The 22,853-nt window shown below is 39.5% G+C and overlaps 1 protein-coding gene across 4 annotated transcripts in view; it reads left to right on the forward strand.

Annotated features, from left to right (window-relative positions):
- Window positions 1-883: 883 nt before the first annotated feature.
- Window positions 884-22,853, forward strand: part of ZMYND11 (zinc finger MYND-type containing 11) — a 108,293-nt gene continuing 86,323 nt past the window's right edge. For all 4 annotated transcript variants that reach the window (XM_026103096.2, XM_026103106.2, XM_026103125.2 and 1 more), the window contains exon 1: window positions 884-1,106. The gene's annotated coding sequence lies outside the window, so the exon portion shown is untranslated. The remainder of the gene's footprint in view (window positions 1,107-22,853) is intronic.

Below are 22,853 nucleotides of genomic sequence, written 5' to 3' on the forward strand. Positions count from 1 at the left end.
AAAGTTTTATCACAACTGTATAACAAATTATTTGCATTTTATTTTTTAAAAGAGGATGGAAAGTCCAGATACAGCAGTCTCAAACAAAATGCAGTTTTAGACACTAGTAGAAATATTATTTACTAAGCACACTCGAGGAACTTTCACTGTTCAGTGTGTAAAATTAAGCTATGTTATATCCTTGATTGAGCAGGCACAAAAGATGCATCTTTTTCATCATTAGTAGTCCAAAATTATTTTCATAATATTCATTTACTAATGACTATTCATACAAGTAAAATTATTTGCATGCATATATATTTGCAGGATTGACAGAGTATTTTAATAAATTTTATCACACTGCTGGTCAAGATTAATTAACTGTGAAATGTATTAATTTTTCCATATATAGAAGTATTTCAAAAACTTTTGTTTGCTCAGACATTCTTTAGAAATTATTTAATATTTATCCCATACTTCATACAAAATATGGTAAAACATACAGTTTCTTGCTACATATGTTATACCTATATAGTAATATATTTCATATTACTATATATCCTCGATCCTGCAGTGAAAGTGTGGCTCTGTAGCTTGGAACATATAGACAATTCTGAGAGCCAACACTGATTCTGTATGTTTTAGTTTCTTTTGCTCAAGGTGAGTATTCACTTTTGAAAACGTTACTCACAATTTCGCCAAGCTTCATGATATGAGGAATTTACATTTATCAGATAACTGGCACATTTTTCCTCTGCAATAATACAGGGCCCAGGCCTAAAAGTATGATAACAAATACATATATAATAAATAGTTAAAGATCCGTTTCAAATGTATTATTAAAAAAAAATAATAAAAGAAACAAACAGCAACTCCAGCAGACACCACTAGAGTTCTCCTTCTCCCAAATATCCCTAGCACCATCCTAAACCCTGTTTACCCCAGAAACCTGAACTGTGGACAGACAGAAGAGGAGAGAGAGAGAGAAAATTCAGACACAATAAAACTCTGAGGGGAAAAATATGTGGAAGGAGGAGGCAGCAGCGGCCTGGGGAAGGGATTGAAAAGTTTCCCCTGGCTTAACTTCTCCCCCCCTGCAGCAGCAGAAGCGGCGGCGGCGGCACAAGGTGAGAGAGACTTTTAAGTCGGGGGAGGAGGGGTGTGAGTGCGGGAGGGGGGGTTGAATTTACAGCCCTGTGGATATTTCTGTGTCTGCCTCCCTGGCTTTGGGGTGCGAGAGACACCGTGTCTCATGCTGGGTGGATTTTTTTTTTTTTAATATGATGGAGGATTATAAACATGGCGCCTTAAAAAAACTACAAAATCATGTACACACTGTTCCAAGGAGATGGGGGAGAGGGGGCAGGGGAAGGGCTGGGCGCGAGGGGAGGGGGCAATCCTGCCCCGTGGGGTAGCATATAGGGAGGGGGGAGCAATAATAGTTAATAATAAAATGTGTGGGGCTGGGGAAGGGGGGGGATGGAAGGCGGGATTTTTTTTTTATTCTATTTTTTGGAGTGGGAAGGATTATTTCGCAGCCTGCTTGGAAATCGCGGAGGAGAAGGGGACGGCGGCGGAGCGCGTGTGATTATTAACGGCGATTATTTTTGTTTCTCCACCTTCCCTTGTCGGATTCCGGCTGCAAAAAAAAAAGAAAAAAAAAAAAAAAAAGGGCTGGCGGTTTCTCCGCGCCGCCGTGCCGAGTTGCAGCCAGCCTGGGCTCGGGGCGTGCAGAAATGGGGCGGGGGGCACAGGGACGCCCCCGAGAAATGCTGCCTTGGACGCGCGGCGCGGGCCTGCAGGCAGCGGGGGAGCCGGGGACTCGCGTGAGCTGCGAGGCCGCGCGGGGTGTGGCGCAGCCCGGCTTCGGCGGCGGCGCCGCCAGCCCCCCCCCCCCCCCCCGGCTCCCTTCCCTCCCGTGAGGCGCCTGTTCTGCGCCCCGCTGTCCCCCCTTCCCTTGCCCTCGCTTGTCGCCCCGCTGCCCTCCCGCCCGCCCCCGCATCTCCTCGCTGGGGTGGGGGATGTCTGCTTGGAGACGGGGCTCGGCCCGAGTAATGGCAGCTGCTCGACAGCGCCGAGGCTCCACAGGGGGGAGAGGCGGCGAGTCCCCGCAGGCCGGGCGCGCAGGGAGCGAGGGAGAGGGGCCATGGCTGCCCTTCCCCGGGGGCCGGGGCCAACTCGCAGCCCTCGCCGCCCTCCCCCGCGGCGGGCTGCGCCCCCCCGGCGACAGCAAAGCGTCGCGGGCCCCAGAGAGCCGGCGCGGGGACTGAGGCCCTCGGCCGCCCTGCGTCCCCCCTCCCCGCGCTGCCTCCCGCTCCCGCCCCGCCGCCCGGGCTGGGGGCGGGGGGGAAGGGGCCGCTTCGCCGCTCCCCTCCTCTCGCCGCCCGGGCGGGAGCGGAGGCGCCGCTACCTGCTGGGGCTCCCGCGGCGCCTGCTCGCCCCCCTCGGGCGCCGTGCTGAGCGGCGGAGCCCGCGGAGATTTGCGCTGCCGAGGGGCTCCCCCTTCTCCCCCCATCTTGTCCCTGGATAACTCCCCTCCGCTCACTTCTGGAGGCATTTTGGTGCCCCCGGGGCTCTTCCAGAGGCCTGCGTGTCTCCTCTGCTTTCTGTGTTTTTAGGGGGAGAGGTTCTGGTGGCGGGGACGGTGGGGAGCTGGTGCCTCTTCCTGACCTTCCCTTGGGTTGGGGGAAAAGTCCTCCTGTAAAACGCTGGTGGTCAGGACTTGGGAAAATCTGTGTCATTTTGGGCATGAGGTGCATCTTTATCCTGAAAAATTACCGGCTTAATTCTGTAAAAAAAATATATTTCTTTTGGTCTTCTGCAAATGCCTGGTGGCAAGCAGAACTTCAGAAACACTACAGTTAGGGTGTCGTGAAGAAAGGAAATGGGCTGAAAAATTACCTAATTTGGTGCTAATGTGTTTAAAATTCTATAATCTGACATTTTAACATCTTGGAATAATCTACCCCGGTGTCCGTATTGTATGAAGAATACTATTTGGTGTAAAAGAGTTTTTAGGAGACTTCAGTGTAGAGGATCAACGATAGAAAATGCCCCTGTCTCACTGCTGCTGGTTTTGTGGTACTGCTGTTGTGATTCTTTGCAGGCAATTGTTCGGTTCGGTAGGGGTGAGCGCTGAGACAGGTGCTGGGGGGGAGTGGAAATGCCAAATTGTGGTTCGGGTTGCAGTCCCTTGAGTTTTTCAAGTCCCTCATCATTCAGCACGAAGGACCTGGCATCTCTCCACTATATATATATATATATATTTTTTTTTAATTTTGTTACAAGCTATTCCGAGCATGCTACCAAGAGTCTTTAGGGGAGTGGAGCATTTGCTGACTGCTGTTTTGTACAAAAGTGAAAGTACACTCAAAATACTTCCCTGTATGGATTTAATGCCCATTTTTCCATGCATAAACAAACCCTCTCTGTTTTGACCAGAAATTTTGACGACCTGAATGGTTCATAGGGTTGGTAGTACAGTAGAGAACACTTCATTTTTCTGATTGTGAGTTTTGTTTTATTGATTGAAAAGAAGTTGCTGCTGTGATAGCTAGTTGAATGTCCTATGGATCGGTGGTCTCTGAACCATGAAGAGGTGTCTGCAGTTGATACTAGGTATGAGGTTTAGCACCGAAGGCTGAGTGAGCCTGTTGGAGGATACCTTTACCCTTAGAAAATGACTACTCCACTCCATCTCACGAGCTGGGTAGTGTGGTGGACATTATCTGCTGGTGAAGTCAGCTGTAAGGGGGCTTGTGAGTGTGCATATGTTGGGCAGGGTTCTTCAGACTTCGGTGTTGTGCTGGAAGATGCTGTTTTCCCACACTTTGGGGCTTCATAGCACTGACTGAACAGAGAAGTGCTTTCTGTGGAGAAGAAATGAAAAGAATCAGGCTAATACTATGTGTAAAATTTCTTTGTATGTATGTTATTCAACTAGTGTCAGTTAACTCTTTACATATGGAGATCCTTTACCAGACTATAGGAGTTTGTTGACAGGATTGCAACTGGTTGGGTTTTTACAGCTTCACAAGTTACTGCTTGTTAGATGAGTGTGGTGGTTTGGAGCATGCTCCTTTCCATGCCGTTGCAAATGAGGAGCACAAGGGGCTGAAAGTGTAGCAGTTAGACTGGTGCAATATTTTTAGCTAAACAAGCACTTGTGAATATTATTTTTAAATACAAATGTGAAAAAAAAAAGAGTTTGGCCACAATGAATTAAAATTCTTGATAGGTGGTCTTAGCCCTTATGTATGGTGGGCCAGAGCAGTACTTCCTAAAATGTCAGAAAAAAATGGACAGTGTTACTGAGCTAATAGCATATGTGCTTTGCTCTCTCAGACTGTAAGCAGTACAGGAGTATATCATGGATATAATAGCTATGCTCCCAGTATAAGTGCTAGGTTGTTTCTGAAATCTTGTTCCTGTATGTCCATACCAATTTGTAAGTAGTAGATGTGCAGAGTAGAAGGACTTGTTCAGGAGAGACTTGAGGCTCCTGCAGGGGAAAAAACTTGGATCATCGTTTCTGCCTAACATCATCTCAAGAGCAAATGAGATAGTGAAAGGCTGGGGAGGGTGTTTGGCATCTCCACCTTGCCGATAAATATAGCCTACTGGGTGCTGTTAGTGACATGGTGCTCCTTGAGGAAAAAACAGTGATGTGGATGGGCAATGAATTTGGCCTCAAACTCACCTTGAAGTCACTTAGGCTACATGTAGACTGTCGTGGAATTTTATCAGTGAACTGCAGCTTGGGGACCGCTGCACTGTGTTAGCAGCAGTATCTGAATTAGGATGACATACTTCAGAAAGAAATAGATAAAAGCTCGTATTTTAAGATTTTTTTTTTAAATTTTAGGCATCTAAACCTGTTCATAAATGCCTGCACAATCTGATTTGTTAGACTATTGTCTTATTCCACACAATTTGGGCAAATTTTGGAATTAAGAATCTTGTGGAATTAGGTACCTAACCTAATCAACATAATTAATCAACTAAGTTCAAAAATTTTGGACTTACCTGTAACTTGGATTCATAGTTACTGCCTTGCACAGAACATTCAGTTTTCCTGAGCGTTTAGCTCTGGAAGTCTGTAAGGGCTAACTTAAGGCAATGAACTTGTTCAGGATAAATGTTTTAAAAAGAGAGGCAAGTGGTTCCTGATAGACAGTGTCTTAAAAAGTCGCATAAATTTCTGATGTTGTTCTTATATTGGTTGAAGACTTTTTAGCTAGCTCCAGCATGCTCTAGTGTCAGGAAAATAAGTTGGGGTTTTTTATCCCTGTACAGATAGATTGCATCAACTGCTAAGTCAAGCTATAAACAAAATTAATTATCCAAAATATATCATAGCAGTGATGAACTTGGCCGTAGAATGCTGGATTATTCAAATTACTGCATGGATGCATAATGAGTTTACTTTCCTGAACCTGACAAAGTCGTTTGTGTTGGGGCAGGGGAAGTTGGTTTTTTGCAAGAGCTAGGTCAGATTTGTTGGAGCACATTTTTTTCCCTGTGTGTGTCTTCAGTGTGTGTGTGTATATATATATAAAAAAATTAAATATATAATATTTATATATACATATATATAAAAAAATCTGACCACTGCTTTTATTGATTGGGATTTTTTTCCTTCCATGCAATAGGACTTTAGCCATCCTTCTTGCAGTGATTGTTTTGGAGCTTTCTAATACTAGATCCTGTTCTTTATCTCCGGGTTTAAAAGTTGCCATGCCAGTGTTCTTTTTTGCCCGCAGTCACCTTTTGCTATAAACTAAGCGTGAAACCTAAAGATATTCTTCTCCAGACATGTTCTAGAAGACATTTTTTCAGTCCCTGAATATGGTGAAAATTGTACACTCCCATAGTAGTTGGAGCGTGGTGCCCTTGGTTGTTGGGCAGTGCAACATATGTCATCTTTTATGTAGCTCGTACATTTTAGTCTGCCAGTGTTGCTTGCGCTAAGTGTTGTGAACAAAGATTGTTCTTGTCAGGTTCTGGGTGATTTTTGATCAGTTGGATGTAAATTTAGCTCATAATTGGGTTATTGTTCTAAAGTTTAATCTGGCAGTTGGGAGAATATAGCCTGCAAAATAGGTGGTTTATAAGATGAAGTAATGATTCCATTTTGCAGGAATTTCTTAGTAAGTTAACTCTTATTTTCCTAAAAGAAGTTTATACTGCACAGAAAATTATTTAAAAGATGCACACTCAGTAGTGATGAAAGAGTATTTTGTAATCTACACAAAATGCAGAGCAAGTGTGCAAAATTCTTTTTTGCATAAAACTCAAATTTGTCTTTAAATGGTCTGATGTTTCTCCAAAAAAACATTCGTTCCTGGATGTAGTGTAGGTAACTGGAAGTAGATTGATTGATACTGGAGAGGCTATGTACAATATAATAAACACTGTGGCCTCTAGCCTGAACATGTGAACTCCTACAGTGTACAGAGCGCTTTGATATCAGAGGTTTATCTGCATGCATCTCACTGCAAGATCAGGGCTGTGTCAAGCCAATTTTTCAGGATTTTCAGTTTTAGTCTTTAAGCATAATTTTATCATCTGTTTAAACCGGTATCTGTCATTGAGTTAATGAGCAAAACTGAACTCTGTTTTTGGTTTTTGTATTATTTTTGTTCTTGACTGAACCATGAATATTGAATTAAATGAGTCTTTTTTGTTTAGGGTAAAACTAGACAAAAATGTATAATCAATTTTTAGCATCATTTTTGTTTAAAAAGTAAATAAGTTACTCTTTACTTGGTTTAACTATACTGTTTCATTAAATATCCAAAGTCAAAGCATACACAGTTGTGCTTGATTTGATACATATCTATATAAGGAGGTTGTAATCAATTTCTTTAAATATACAAACTATTAAAGGGTGAACTAACTCGAATCATAAAACTATGCTGTGCTAAAAGCAGATTTTCCTTGTGTTTTAATAAGATTTTATTAATCTTTTTATGTGTCTCTCCGACAAGAACAGGGTTCTTTACTCTTTTGGACAGGCTACAGCAGGCACAGTGGTGAGACACGGTGACATGTCCATGAACCCAAATAAAAGCTCGTGGTGTCTAATTTTAGGCCAGCCAGCTTCGATAATGTCCCTTCAGAGCTGGATCCTATAGTTGTACCATATAGATAAATCCAAAGTGAAATTATTGAGAATTTTGTACATAAAGAAATTGTTTTTTGTTTTCTTGCAATCTCTCTCTCTCTCATTTACCGCTTCACAAAAATAGAGAAACTTCTGCTCTGAAAGTATGGAGAGAGATAGTTTGAGTTTAAAATATATTATTGGATAAGATGGCAGACTTAATGTTTTTGTCATTTTGAAATTATGAATATTAACAATTGTAAGTAAAATATTATCAGTATACCAGTACTGAGAATGTCTTTGAGTATTTCAAAAATGAAATAATTGCAGAATAAAAATTGTAGATCAGTGATTATGACACTTCATACAGCTCTCAATTGTAATATAATATAAAAAAAATCTTATGAATAATTTTAGCACTAGAGATGGTAAAATCTGAAGTGCCAAAATCCATGTATTGGCTAAAAGACAATGTCAAGCATACCTACAAAAAATACTAAGAACATCCTATTCACCTTTCTGTGGGAACTGAGTTTTTTGCATGCAAAGAACAAGTCTCACTCTGTTGATTCATTTTCATCCATAAGAGGATACTATCAATTTGAGATCTAGTAATTTAGAAAAAGAAGAGTTTAAAATATTCTGTTTGCCTCTCAGTTTTCCCATGCTTCATTTCCTTTTCCTTTTCCTTAAGTATGAAACACAGTGTATGATTTTAATAGAGAGAACTAACTTTTTAGTTACAGGCTGCAGGAGTTTGCTAGATGTGGTACTCAAAAGCAGCATTTTGGAAACTGGCTTTTGGTACTTTGATCTTGCGCACTTACAGCATGGCAGTATTATCTGGTCTTTTAAAGATAGGTGGATGGGATGCATGCAGTCACTCAGGGCATATTGTACTTAGTTCCCAAATTTTAGCGGAGTAATTCTTATCTTACAACGCTGGGTTTTGTTGGAACCTGTTGGAACAGCAATGAAGTTAAACAAAATGGAGTTAAGAGAAAGTAATTAGTAGAGTCCCAAAGTAACTAGAAATAATGTAACATACAGAGAGAGAAAAGTTAAAAAGATATGAAGTATGTTTATTGTTCAAAAAATCTTGAAAAGGTCTGAGAGACAAGAGAGTTTTATCTTTCTTAGCAAGCTATCATCATTTTCTATGAAGTCTCACGTAGTGTTTCTGCATTCAGGAACAGAGGGTCTCACACTATAAATACCTGTTTACTGTTATAGATGTTTCTCAAGTCAGAAACCAATGAACAGGCAAGTCTGCACTGTAAATTTGTACTTTATTACTATTTTCCTGGTGTCATTGCTGATGAAGGAAAACTTCTGAAAGGGAGATAGTCTGTGCCTTGCTGAGTAAAATTACAGAGCATGTGTTCACGTGCAGAAATTAAAGTGGAAATTTTACCTCTAAATGATAGATTCTTGTTTTTCAGATTTGCCTTTTAGTCTGTTATTAATTTTTTAGATCAGTATCTTCTGAGCCCCCATTGACTACAGTTGGGACAAGTTTAAACCTAGTGTTTTTCCATAATCCCCTCTCCTCTACTAATTACTTAAGATTCAGGTTCAAAGTTGTACAAAATCAATGGAAAAGAATTGCTGTTTGATAAAATGTAATCATAGGTCACTGAATACTGGTAGTGATGATGCATTGCAGAAAATCCATTGTTACTAGCTGATTAATATTAATGTGGTGACAGAGACCTTGGTCATATAAGCACTTAATAAATTTAGACTGTGAGCCTACTAGCGGGCTTTTAGACAAACATAAAAATATGTAGGACTTGGAACATACAGATGAACAAAGTTTATTTTTCATAAAGTTTTTTTTTTTTTTTAATTGAACATCTATATAGAACTCCAGTATTCAAGGAAGAACAGTTGCAATTTTTTTGCCTGTATAATTTTATAAAATACTATATTTTAAATACTTTTACTGGAATATTCAGTGTTATGTAGGCATTTTTCATGTGTTTTGAATATCAACAGCATGACTACTGTTATTCTAAAAAGGCTTTTGTACATCCTGACTTTAAATTGGTGATTGTTCCCACTGAGGTTAAGGAATTTTCCTACATGTTCATTAGTCTGTGAAAGAATCTACAGTACTATGAAAAGAACAGAGAGAACATGGATAACTTGCACATTTTTCTGTTAGTAACTTAATCTTTTTCTGTATATCTTACAACCTGTAAGTTAATTATAGAAAGACTGAACTATAAATAAAGGAAACTGGTAAAAGAAGAAATGCAGTAATTCTTACTGGGAAAGCTAATACAATTATCAAATTAAAGGTTTATTTCTACATTAGGAAAGCTAAGAAACAAACGTCAAGAAATTTAGATTTTTAACATAGTTTTAAAATTATGCAAATCAGTTGTGGGAAAGCAAGTTTAATACTCAAGTGATTTTATGGTTCTTTCCGTCTCAGACATACATTAAAAATTGCACATCCCAAAAATAACCTTAACTTATCCTGTTCATTAGCATTTACCTGCTAAATCTAGACAGACTATACTGTGTGCTCTATGCAAGAAGGTGCTTGGAAAGAATAACATTTTCCTTGTCTTGTGCTTCTGCTGCTTTGTTACACAATTCAGTAATCTCAGTATAACTCTTTCCTTCCTTTGTTAAACAAAAAGCAAAGGATTGTTATTAGTTATTTTCAGAGCAACTGTATTGACACTGTTTTTGGCTTTTTACAAATATACTTGAGGCTTTAGGCCATTTCTGAGAGCTGTTTTCGAAGAACCTTTCCTTTCATCCAGGAAACTGGATGTTTGTCAGTCTTGCTGCCCATGCAAGCAGGCATTTGAAGATAATAGGGCACACTGAATGGATCTCGCTTTGTGGTATATTGAATAATCTGGCATTGATACCAACATTTCTGAATAAAAAAGGAGAATTTAAAGTTATGTATATCAGCGAAAACAGCTTTCTGAAAACTTTTAGTGTTGGTTAGATGTGGGGAAGGGTATGAGAAGGTGTACTCTTTGCTTTATGGTAATCCACATAGGCTGACCTCCTGATCAGTATTAAAATATTGTTATATTAAAAAAGGATTATTTTATTTCTTTTTGAAGGAGAGATTGCAGTTCAGCTAGTGCTGCTGTGTACGTACAAGCATTTCAGAATGACTGTTGGAAAATAAGAAACATTGCTGATCCTCTCAATCTAATTACTGAATCTTTCAGTTTTGTAGCTTTGTCTTTGTGATCCTTTTACGTTGACCTGAAGTAAATGGACTTACAATATTTGTTGTACGAAAGAGATTCTTCCTTTTCCTGCTCACTTTCCACTCTTCTGGCACTCAGAAGGCTGCTTTTTCAAGCCTCCTGATTGCGAGTGTACTCTTAACTTCTTTCTGATCCCAGACATGAGATTGCCTCTGGTTATTCAAACTGTCCCTTTTAGGAAATAAGGATTATCAGTCAAGTATCTCCACGTGATGGTTTTATTAGTTTTTCTAATCGATGTTGGCATGCTTTATCTGAATATTTTTAAAGAAACAATTTTATAGAAGTAATGCACTTACAAATTGTCTACATAGAAGCATAACCTGTATCACTAGCTTCTGAAGACACGGAGCTTTCAATAAAAATGAGAGTTTTCTCCCTTATAGTGGCAAAGGAAATATTGAAAAATATTAACTACAGGGAATTTGATGGAGCAGATGCTTTGAGTACAGGTGCATCAAGGAGCGGATAAGCGGAGCAGCATTTGCTGTGCCGAGTTAGTGGAGGAGCAGTTACAGTTTTTCCTGCGCCAACGGGAAGGGATGGTGTCCAAATGTCCACTTGGCTCCTCTTACATGAGAACTGCCGTTCTTGATCAAACTAGTATGTCACGTAATCCAGAATCATGTCTCCAGCCATTGCCGGTCTCAAGTGTCTCCTTGAAAGGTGTCACCAGTCACCCAATATTCTGCTGTAGAAAGCTAGAGGATACTTTCTCCCCCATATTAGATTCTAAAGAATTATCATTAGATCATGGTTCCTACATTTCTTTATAAACATTTATGTTTGTTCCAAAACTCTGTTTTAGAATGTTTTGAATTCTATTTACTATAGTAATGGAACATTTTAGCTAGTAATGTGAAAGCCCAATCCTTTTGGGGTCAAGCTTATTCTTCTGTCATCCACAGATGCCTTGCAGCCTTCCATTGCAGTGCACTGTCTCTCTAGTATTTACCTAGAGTCTCTTCCTCAGCTCCGAAAAGAGCCATCTATACCTGCCTTTTCCTGCAGTATTTGACAGAGATGAGAGAGCTTGGGTGGTTAATGAAAGGCCATAGTGGTTGTCTATGGATTGCAAGTAAGAGCTGGGAAATGGGTATATGAAAGCAAGGGGAGAGAGTTTGGCAAGAAATGTGCATTAAGTGAAAAGTCCAGGTACACACGTCAAAACGGGTGTGAGAGAAGACCAGTTTCTTTGTTAAAATAATTTGGTGCAGCACCAATGACTTTAGTGGAGCAATGTTAGTTTACACCTGCAGAAATTTTCTCCTGTATGCCTGGGAATGAGAATACGTAATGAAGTGTTTGTGTACGAGTGATGGAGAGAGAGAGATGGAGAGAGTGAGCGCGCATGCATGTGTTTCCAGGCCTGATTGATTACATGAAAAAAACTGGAATTGAAAGAACATTACTTTAAATTAACATTCATTATCTTCACGCGTGAGATAACAGTTCACTTTGGACCAGGTCCTAGCACAGTTATGTTTCTTGAGCACAGGCTGCTTTTTCCTTGAATGAGGTTATTCAGTAGAAGACTGGCAAAACGTGTTCTGATCTTTGACAATAAAAATGTTGAGTAACCATATATCAGAGTAATACTGCATTATTTCTTTTGGGAAAACATGTTTTTTTTAATTAAAGAGTTATACTTTCTTTGAAATATAAAATAAAATCTAATAGAGAACATTGTTTCTTTCGAGTCTCTAATCTTGTGCTTGGAGAAGCTTGCAGCCATTTTCTTCATTCCTCCTGCATTCATTGATCTAGCAGTTAGATTATTTAAACACACTGCAGCTAGGTCACCTACCTATTGGACACTATTAAATAGATAAGTAATGTAGTTTGGCTTATTGGCTTTTAAATGTTACTTTTGGAAGGAAGGAAAAAAGGCTTCATGAAATAGAAAGGAAACAAAACTCCAAACATGTCATTTAAGTTATAAACAGTATAAAGGAAAGCACGATGTGAAGTCATGGTTTTACCATAAATTAATATATTACTCCTTTTTTCCTGCACAGAATTTAAATAGAAATAAAATGCACACTGTTGCAAATAAAGGAATTAAAATCTGATCTTGATCTTCTTTGGCACTTCTGTTTTTATAGGGAGAGTTTTGCACTACTAAGTAATTAGAAATCTGCATGGTATTAAATATTTTCATAACACACATAGTTTGCAAGAATGACAATTAAAGCCACATTTTAAAAAGATGGTCCTAAATAACTTTAAAATTCCCAAAATATTCTCAAAAATAGCTTATTCTTTAATTATGCAGAAAAATGTGAAAAATCTATATTTTAGATTTTCAGCAGCAGTGGGAAACTACTTTCCTGGACTTTAAGTACTGGTATTGTACAATAGTAGAAACCCAGTGATCTAGAAATATGAAAGGAGAGGAGAAATGTGGCAACAGCTAATATGTGGCTGTGAAAACAGGGCTGTGATGCTCTTAAGTGTCTAGTATTTTTTGAGAGGGAGCAGCTCGCAATGAAATAAACCTCGGTAGGTGCCAGGCAAGCAGATTGTTGAAAAAGACAAGGCAAAGGCTTTGTCGGGGACGCAGCTGGCAGCGTTGCTTTTTAAAGGGTCACCATTGCACTTGCTTTGGAAAAGTCGTGGGAGAGCCTGCAGACTCAGAAGGATGCACTGTGCACACGCCGCACGTTTCTGTACGGGTCAGTAGGGACTTCAGTCGTGGCGGGCAACGCAGCAAGGAAAAAAGAAAAGTGCTGAAACCCAGCTGCACGGCAGCAGAAAACATGAATTGAGTGATAATAAAACCAAAATGTCAGTTGTAATGCAGCGTACTTGCAGGTTTCTCAGGAGGTCTCTTGAGAGAGGTTTGGTTGGTTGAGTCTGCTGGCCGCGCAGCAGCATTAAGGCACGTTGGCCGTGCGCGGGCCGGCCTGACGTTCCTGGCGGTGTGGCGCCCAGGTGACTAGCAAACAAATAAACCAAGTCCTGTATTGCAGTGGGTATCGAACCTGTGCACGTCGGCATTGCTAAACTTAGGAAACGAAAGAGCTCCTGACAGCTTGAAATTACAGCCTTGAGTCGGAGAGTTTCTTCCGAGTTCCACGGAATTAATGAAATTAGCTGAACTGCCAAAATCGGTCGCAAGCTGCCTATTAGGCGTCGTTAAAGGAGCCCCCGCGCATCGGGAGGAATGCTCTGCTTTACAAGAGCTTCGTCTTTTGCATTTAAATGATGACCTTCGCTTCCTGCGTCTCAGACTGCGCCAACTGCGACGGGAGGTAGTGCTGGAAAGGTGTTCGTTGGTGAGGCTCTAGCACCCTTGACAGGTACCTTGGATAATTAAAAAAGGTGATAGAGCACCCTGAACTGTGTTTGAAATTTCCTGTGCAGTATGTATTTACATAGTTAGGATTTTGAATAATCCAAGCTGTTTTAATGATCCCTTGGCGCTTTCCACAAGAATAAGGATGTTTGCCCCGTCGTCCTGGCCAAGTTCCAGGTTGGGCAATTACATTCTGACTACCTATATTTTCTGTAAAGTTTCATCTGGATTTTGTTACTGTTATTTATTTACATAGTAATGCAGATGTACTTGGCAGTTTATAAAATAATAGTGCAGGCAAAACAAGTTATGAAAATCCCTGCCCCAAATAATTTAGTATTTGTGCATGAATAAATACAGCGTGGCATGGATGCAGTATGGAAAGAATAGAAAATGGCACATACTGTATTAAGTTTAACAGAAAAGGTGGCTTTTTGGAGTTTCTGTAGTAGAAGATAAAGGGCAATCCATGAATATGTTTTTCCAGGTGTAAAAGAAGACAGCAGAGGGGTGATGGAGACGAAGGAGGGTAAGGTAGGAGACTAGGCAGATCTGGAAGGGATGAAAAAAGCAGCAGAGGATGAGGTGTAGCTGGGGAATACTGTGTAGAAGACACTTCTTAAAAAGTTGGTACACCATGGGTTAAGCCGTTGAGTAGTGCACACAGCTAAACATATGATATATTGCACAGCAGAAATGAATATAATTCACTGGTGGGTGAAATAATTCCTGTCTGCATTGTAGTTGAAACTATATATTGTTTTTTACAATGTTATTCTAAGAAAATAAGATTCAAAACAGTAGATACTGGCTTTTTGCCCAGCATGCGCATTCGCTTAATGATAGTGGTTGATCCACGGCTTTATAACATGAGCTTGGGCACGGATTTTACATGTGTATCACAAGGGAGGGGGAGTCAAATTATGTGGTGGTGTATGCATGTGAATAGGATTTAGGCAATCACAGATCTGCACATGGCAATCATCTGCTGGTGCAGAAATGTTCCTCTTCTGCATAGAAAGCACGTTTTATCATTTGCCACCCAATATCTTTAAGATCCATCTGAAATCACAATAGGAACAACTTGCTCTATGTTGCTATAGAGTAACAGCTAGGTGGAAAAAAGAACCCAAGCCACATCCTGTTGTGGAAAGTTGCTCTGCAGAAATACGAACTAGCAAAAGTCTGTGGCATTAAAGCTGCAAGCTGACTCTTAAAAACTGATTAATATTAATAAACTATTTTAAGTTGGAATGGATTTCCAGAGTTCAGATTAATCCAACATTAGACCATATTGCATAACTATAGCAGAGTAGTATTACAAAAACTCTCCCTGTGTTCTTCCAGAAGTACTTAAGTCTCCTTCAGAGGTGCTTCATTCCCAGGCCAGATGTACCCCATTTGACATAGACATTGTGAGTGTATGGAAAATGTTTTAAATAATTTTCATTTTGAAAACACTCAAAAAAAAGTGTTTTGAAAATATATTTTGAAAACAGCCTCAATTTGCATATTGATATTGATGTTTCTAATTGTTAGTAGTTAGTTTTATATGACTTCAGTTGCTCATAGAAGTAATATGTAATGTGATATACTGTAATGATAGTACTTTAACAGCAGAGAGATATAGGACAATGTATGTGCTTTTGAAAGTTGTGGTTCTTCCTATTTTTATTCCTGGGGGTTTTAACAGTGTTTTGGAATATCTAGCTTTGTATTGTTTTAGAAAGAATTTCAAAGAAAAAATTGTCACTTTAGGCCACATACACATAGTAGTACCAAACCTTGAAACTTTTAAACAGCAGAACTATGCTGATCACTTTTTCTGACCTCCTTTAGCGCCTGTGTAGCCCAGCTCAGAATTTTCCCTATTTCTCCTGTATTGAGCCCTCTGAATATGCCATCATATGCATTTGCGATAGCAGCCAGTCTCTGTCGTGTATCAGTGAAAGGATTGAAAGCCAGTCTTTCAGCACTGTGGGGCAGACAGGGAGCTCACATATTTAGCAAGGTGTGTCCAGTTGGTTCTTTTCTGTTATCTCTGTGGGCTTTTTTTACAGGAGGCAAGAATATTCCAATGAGGTGAGCCACTATCCAGCATCCACATGCTGAGTGTTTTGGGAATGAGATTTGTGTGGCTTTTTTGTCAGTTTTTTCCTTCTGTTTCATTTATTAAAGCTGTTTTGGAATATCTGCTTAAGGCTAAAAGAGTTTGGACTCTCACTTAGCCTCATTAAGGTCTTGGGCTCTGTTTACTACACTTACTTTTTATCAAAGTGACTTCTTAAGATGCTTTAGCTTTTATGAAGAGGATGAAGGAAAGACACATTCTTAGGAAAGACTCTCTTCATTTTCTGCCTAAAATTATGCCTTATTTTTTCTTTTAAATCAGCAGGTTTTATTTAATCTCCATGTTTCGTGTCTGGTCTTGTGCTTCTAAAGCAGAATTTGGTTTTTACACTTTTATGTCAGGGGAGCTCTGTACTTTTACGTTCACAAATTCCGATACTTCAGGCTATTCACGTGTGGTTCTGAAAAGTTTAGTGGTGCTACCATTTCCACACACAGACTGTCAAAATTGGTTGGAAACTGTGTCAAAATTTGGTATCAGACTGCTAAGATGACGCTCCAGCTGTTATTAGAGAGTGCCTCTCCAGAGCTCGTGACATTAATGGCATTATTAAGAAATAATTGGATAACAGATTTTGGAGATGATGGTATCTGGAGCTCCACACCTACCTTCACCACGTACTGTAACACTGAAACTAAACACTCTAACACTGAAACCTATATATTGGCAGTGCTAAAGTAAAGCAGTGCTGAAGTAGTTTGTACAAAGGACTCCGGAACCCCAGGTGCTTAGTAGCATCTAGGTATAGTCGTTGAAGTCACTATGATAAATTATACTTGCGGTCTGTCACTCCAAAAGAGAAAGAGAGGTTATTTACCAATAAGAAAAGTCTTTTATATGTATAGTACACATCTAGACTTTCTTCCTGACTGCTTTGCTCTCCCTCATAATTTTCTGAACATCGCCGAGTCTTGTTTCTGTGGTGGGAAGGAAACCGAAAGAGGTACAGACAGTCATTGCCTTATACACTTATTCATTACAAAGATAAAAACTACTTAGTCTTAGGTGAAAGGACATATATGTACTTCATCAGTTTGAGTACACATGAGGAATTCATATCTCAAAGACTTCTGGTTACTGGTAAGCGACCTCTCTTTTTATTCTAAACTATAAATTTAAACTTTGACTGAACAATAAATGTGCTCAGAATAGTGATGTGCTTAGTAGGTTTAAAAAAGAACAGGCTTTTAATAGGAAAAAATTATTGCAGGGCAGACAGCAGGGGATTTCATTAGCATTTATGGATTACTAAACTGCAATTTAAAAGTCACATTTCTGTCTTAAAAAAATTTCCACAATAGTCATTACAAGTAACATTCTAAAACGTATTTCAGTTTGTTTACTTGGGGTCAGATTTTCAATAGTGTTTAAAGTGATTAAAGTTGCATAAACTGTGTGCACAGGGTAAACTGCTTAGCTGCCATTGATTTTAGTGGGAATTGAATGAATGTATGCTGCTGAAAATCCCAGCAAGTGTGGACCTAATCTCTGTCTTTGGACATCTTTGAAAACCTGGCCCTTAGGACACTTGACAGCACTCCCTGTGTAGTTTTACTGGTCTTATCAGTAAAATATATGGCCATATGATATGGCCATATCAATTCCCTTTTTTTACTCTCTTCAGGAAGGTCCCTAGATTTTGAACAGGGTTTTGTGATCATTTCTGAATTTAGAATTCATACCCATCAAGAGGGATGTACTGACAGAATAGAATTGGCCCTCTATTTTCGTAAAGTGTTGTAGTTTTTCTCTGTAATAACATAAATAATTCTTTTCAGCCATAAATGTTTAAGTGCTGCACAAAGGGGATTAGTGCAACTAGTTTTGTTTTGTGGTTTGGAAATGGTAGTACAGAGATGTGCAGTGGCTTGTCTGAAGTTAGCCGGCACGGGAGGAAACGGTACCAATTCGGAGTCATATCGCTCGCTCTGCTGCTCTTCAGCGAATGGACCCGGTACTTTGCGTCTCAGAACGCTTGATCCAGCCATACAAAATACCCAGCCCAGAATCTTCTAAGTGCAACGATTTGGTGCTTAAGCAGCGTGAGTCATGTTCTGCGATGCTGGCAGTCTTTCTTTGTGATATTTCCGTTTCACTTTCAGCTTCAGGGGCTCAGCAGGGGCTTTTGGTCTGGTTGCCATATGAAGTTCATCAGTGGTGACAAGCAAAAGCAGCTTAATGCGCTCATGTTATTCTTGCCTATATTAGAGATCTGTGATGGGAGCTATTTCTGTTTTGTGTAAAGTCACGGAAATAACACATTAAGCAGTAAGTTAATTGGAAATGCCCAGGACTATTCATAACAGAATAGCCTGGACAGTGTTAGTTGTTGGATGTAATTGTTTTGACTTCATCTGGGGGCAGAGGCTGAGAATCGCTTGTCACACTTGTGAAACTGCACACCCTAGTAACTGCGATGCCTAAGTTAGGCATCGACGTTAGACCTTCCAGACACAGCTCTTTGTGTGTTGGTTCCACATCTGTTAAATGCAAAAAATTGAAAAATAAATCTTACAAAGTACTGTGAGCATAAAAATGTTCAAGGCTACAAGATTCTGAACCAAGATAGCTTGGAAAAAACACTAGTAACCTTATCCAGCTGCCCCTCACTGCGGGGTCTTGTCACCCTTGTCCTTGCTTTCTCAAAATTGGCTGGAAAGAGGGGATATGGGGCCATCTGGGCCATATGTGTGCTGTAAGTAAGGGACATCTTGGCCCAGTTTGTTTACTTTTCCCTACACCATCACTTAGAGGGTGGATTACAATAAACTTTTTAGGCAGGAGGATAGACATGTAGGCTGTCTCCCTTACATCGTCTACTGCAGCTAGCTGTTCCTGATCCCAAAGGCTAGAGACCATTCCCTGCAGGGGCTGAATTAGCCAACGCTGACCTGGAGAGCCCTGGGGTTTAGGACACATTTCTCCTTAGGATTCTTCCTCTTGGGTGCAACAAAAAAGGTTTGCCAGAGAAGACCCAGAAAACTTGCTATTGTCTCCAAAGTAAAAGATTCTGAAGATTCTTTGTCTGATCCTCAGTCCTTCTAGTCCGAACTTGATTTAGAGAAAGAACAATATCTGTGGGCCATACAAGTGCGTTAGATGGGAAGGCACCTGGCTGCAACTTGAACGTTTGTTTACTGAGTCAGTAAAAATGCCTCATCTTTGTTAGTTTTATTTACAGGCTGCTTACTATATCAGTTGGCTAGGATTTAGATTTGTTACAAATTAGACGTCGAAGTTTCTCTCCTGTTCTATCAGAGAGGCTGAAACTATGTGTTTACCTATATTGCCTTCTCCATCTTCACGCTCCTGAGTATCTCACGTCTTTAAATATCTTCCTGCCAAACTCAGGGAATTCATTAGGTTTGTCTTCAGTCAATCCCCATAGTTCCTATGATCTCTATAAATACATCTAGAAAGAAATAATCATGAAAGAGAGTAAGAAGTCACTTAAGCCACAAAATAACATTTGTTTGAGGATGACTGTATACAGCCAGTCTGCAAATAAATGCAGTTTGGAAGTTAGACTGTAGTTTCTAATCATTAGTAGTCTAGATGGAAAAGCCTGTCATGATATCTAAGTTAGACACATGTCATATCATGGCTATTTTTTAGAGTTTACTGTATTAGGCAAGTGTGGCCAAACTCACCCTGTGAATTGCACACTAAGATTGCACACTAAGATAAGTCAAAAAGCCCATACCATATGCTTTGGAGAGCTGAGGGCTCCCTAGGGAGATGCGGGTTGGGACTTGCCTTAGTGTTAGTCCTAGGTTGATGTCTGCTTCAACAATCCTCATTGACTTGTTTCTTCCAAATCCAGTAATTTGAATTTCTTCAGCCACCACTGCATCAGCATGGTCGTGCTGCCGGATATATCAGTTAGCCTCAGGGGAACCACACCTGAAATACACAGAGCCAGGAGTGGTTCAAAAGCTGCTCATTGGCCACCACTGGATTATGAAGTAAGGCTTTGGCAGTTTTGGCTAGTAGATGTTAGAATAGCTCAGCTGGTGTCTGAAATTATTTACCATTCGTGCTAACTTACATGCTTGCAACAGCTTTTGAATATAGTTCTCCATGGCATGATTTCCTCCTTGTAAAGTGGCAGTATCAGCATTTTGCTATATTACAAGGCATTTGGAGTATAACTTAGAAAGTAGAAGGAGTATAACTTAGAAAGTAGAAGTTGCTTTCTAAAGCCAGAAGTTGCTGAAGATACAATCCTGGTGCTTTGAGGACTGGAAGAACAGAAAATTAGAAGTAAGAGATAATGCATGCTGTTTTTGTGGGTACAGTGGATGAAGAGAAAGTGCTTTTGTTAAAAATAAAAGCAAGTGCTAAACACTAAACAGCAAGCAGACTTACTACACTAGATTCCTTAATGTCTCTGTAGAAATGGCTAGAGGTTCAAGTTGATGGTACCGCTATAGTAGCAGGAAATGAATGGTTGAGGCCATACAAATCTTGAAAAATGCTTGCTGCTAAGATATTTGGATTACTTTTTAAGAATGTATTACAGTAAAGGTAGCAAATTTTGTACTTAGTAACTAGATGAATATGATTCCACAATTGAGAAACTGCTAATAACACATGAAATAAGAAGTTACAAGAAGTAGTATCATCTTCCTCAATAGAGATGTCTTTCTTAAAATCTTCATCAAGAGAGAACAAATCTTAATGGCAGTTCTCTTACCAGTACTTTACTACTGTTTCTTTGCTCAGAGTGAAGATACATATCTGTTCTCTAGGAAGACTGAACCATAATTTAATTTCCTTTTGTTTATGGTGTGTTCTTTACTTTTGGGCACAAGATTAGAAGTTCTATTGTCATGAACTAGCTCAGGCGTTCACTGCAATGAGATCTGGAATTGTACTTGTAGTTTCTTAGAGAACTGAATGTTGTTCTTATAAAACAATTGTCAGGTTTAAACTTCAGTACAGAGGATGCTTGTGCTGTAGAGGACGTGGGAGACCTACACTTTGAAAACGCCCGTCCTCTTATATCTCTCCTGGGTGTAACTATGCATGAATACTTTTTTCCATTTTCACTCATAGGATGCAAATACCTGTCTTTCAAGAGTGGTCTGTGAGCGTTATAATGAGCATGTGTATGGCTCTTTCCGTCTTACAAAATGTTAAAGAATATAGCCTTGCTATCTTTCTTTAACTGAGGCTAAGAAACTTTCCCAGTGTCACAGTAAGTCTGCAGCACTTCCAGGAACTGCATGGAGACATCTCTGCGGGACAGACCTGTCTCACCAGATTTGTTTGCTATATTGTTGGAGCTGGCTGTCAGCAACTAGCCATGCGTTCTCATTTCTGCTGAAAGCAGATAGGAGCGGCTGATGGGACAGGAGACTTGCTCCAAAATAGTCACTGGAATCTTCCTGCATCTCAGCTTTTCTGTCTTTGACTTTTCGCTGATTCTCCCAGAATGCTTAGCAGGTCAGCAGTCCTTTTTAATTCCTCAAAAAACCTGATTGCACGGGTTTTACACAATCTCTTCTTTTTCTAAGGAAAACAACAACAAAAAGTAATAGATTGAGAAGAAAACTTTTTGTCTAAGCTTGGTAAATAAAAAAAAAAGATTAAAAAAAAAAGTCTGAATAAGTGAAAACCAGTACAATTAAAAATACTATTCACATTTCCTAGTGGAGCCCATACTAAAGAGCGGCTAGAACACTTCAGATGAAAAAAGTATAACATTTAAAAATAATCAAATTTACTTTTCAATATGTACTTCTTTTGCCATCTCCCTTCTATCAGCTCTACTCTAGCTTTTAACTGTAGCCACTTAAAAACACTGATCAGTTTATTTTTCATTCCTGTTAATTAGCATTTGCTGGTTCACTGTATTCACTAATACTTATATGGTGATGTTTGGGTGATTTAAAAAAACAGGTTTAATATTTGCAATTTATTCATTGATACTGCCTTTTATAAAATGCATGGTCTCTTTTAAATGCTGGAAAATGGAGCTCAAGTTGCTGCTGTCTCAGGAAGAAGGGCTTTTCTTACCCTTTCTTATATCTCTACCCCCTGTAAATCAAAAGCTGCTAAGCATGGAAATAAGGGAAGTAAGGACCATCAAGAAAATCGGATGAAATGTCCCGTGTCCCTTTCCCACGGTTGCAGGAAACAGAAGATAGAGCAAGGAATGGGGAGGATGTCAGGGAGGTGGCCCAGAATCCATGAAGATTTACAGCAAATCAACTGGACAACTGAAGAGGCCTTTCTTGGGGTGGGAAAATGACTAAAATAACTGAAATCACTAGAGAAGTATGCAGATACTATAGCTAAATCGTATAGCAGTGAGCTGTTTATAAATGTTAGAGATGTAATAGAATAAAGAATACAAAAATTGTATTAATGTAGTGGATTGGTAAAAGGAAATTAAGTGTTCCTGGATGTTTTCCTTGCTCTTTTTTGAAATGAAGATTTGCAGGAAAAACCTAGTTGAATAGAAGAGAAATCTGACATTTTTTAATTCCAAGAGAAGGCACTGGTTAAGGTCCACTACTCCTCTGTAGGATGAGATACAGGAAGGGTGAAGCTGAATTTCATTAGCAAATTTTGTTACTGAGAATGTGCCTGTTCTGAAGGTTTCTGAGTATCTTTAGTCCATTTCAAGTTAAAGTAGATCTGCCCCTTGTAGCATCCCAAACTTGTGAGGAAGTCATTTCAAAGTATGAGATACATTTTAGCTGACTGCTTTAGCCCTTTCGAAATGAGTAAAACATCCGTGAGCCTTCCAACTGCTTACCCTATGTCAAGGAGATTTTTTTCTTCAAGAGAAAATACTGAGTGGCTTAATTTTTTGTACACTTGTATATTTATCATATAAATGGTAAGTCCGAAGCAAAATGTGTAGTCCTCCATGTCATTGTATTATTTCATGTTTCACCGTCCTTTGCTATAAAAATGCAATGTCTCTTTGTAATACGCTTTGGATTATTTTTTTCAGATTGAGAGATTTTAAAAATTTTGTGTGAGGTAGAAGCAATTTCAATAATATGGCTGCACTCTTAAACTGTAATAATGATAAATTACTAACAATGCTTTAGGAATTTGCAGTCATTTTGCCCTTGATAT

The sequence above is a fragment of the Dromaius novaehollandiae genome, chromosome 2, assembly GCF_036370855.1.
Source record: "Dromaius novaehollandiae isolate bDroNov1 chromosome 2, bDroNov1.hap1, whole genome shotgun sequence".
In the NCBI taxonomy this organism is placed as follows: Eukaryota; Metazoa; Chordata; class Aves; order Casuariiformes; family Dromaiidae; genus Dromaius; species Dromaius novaehollandiae.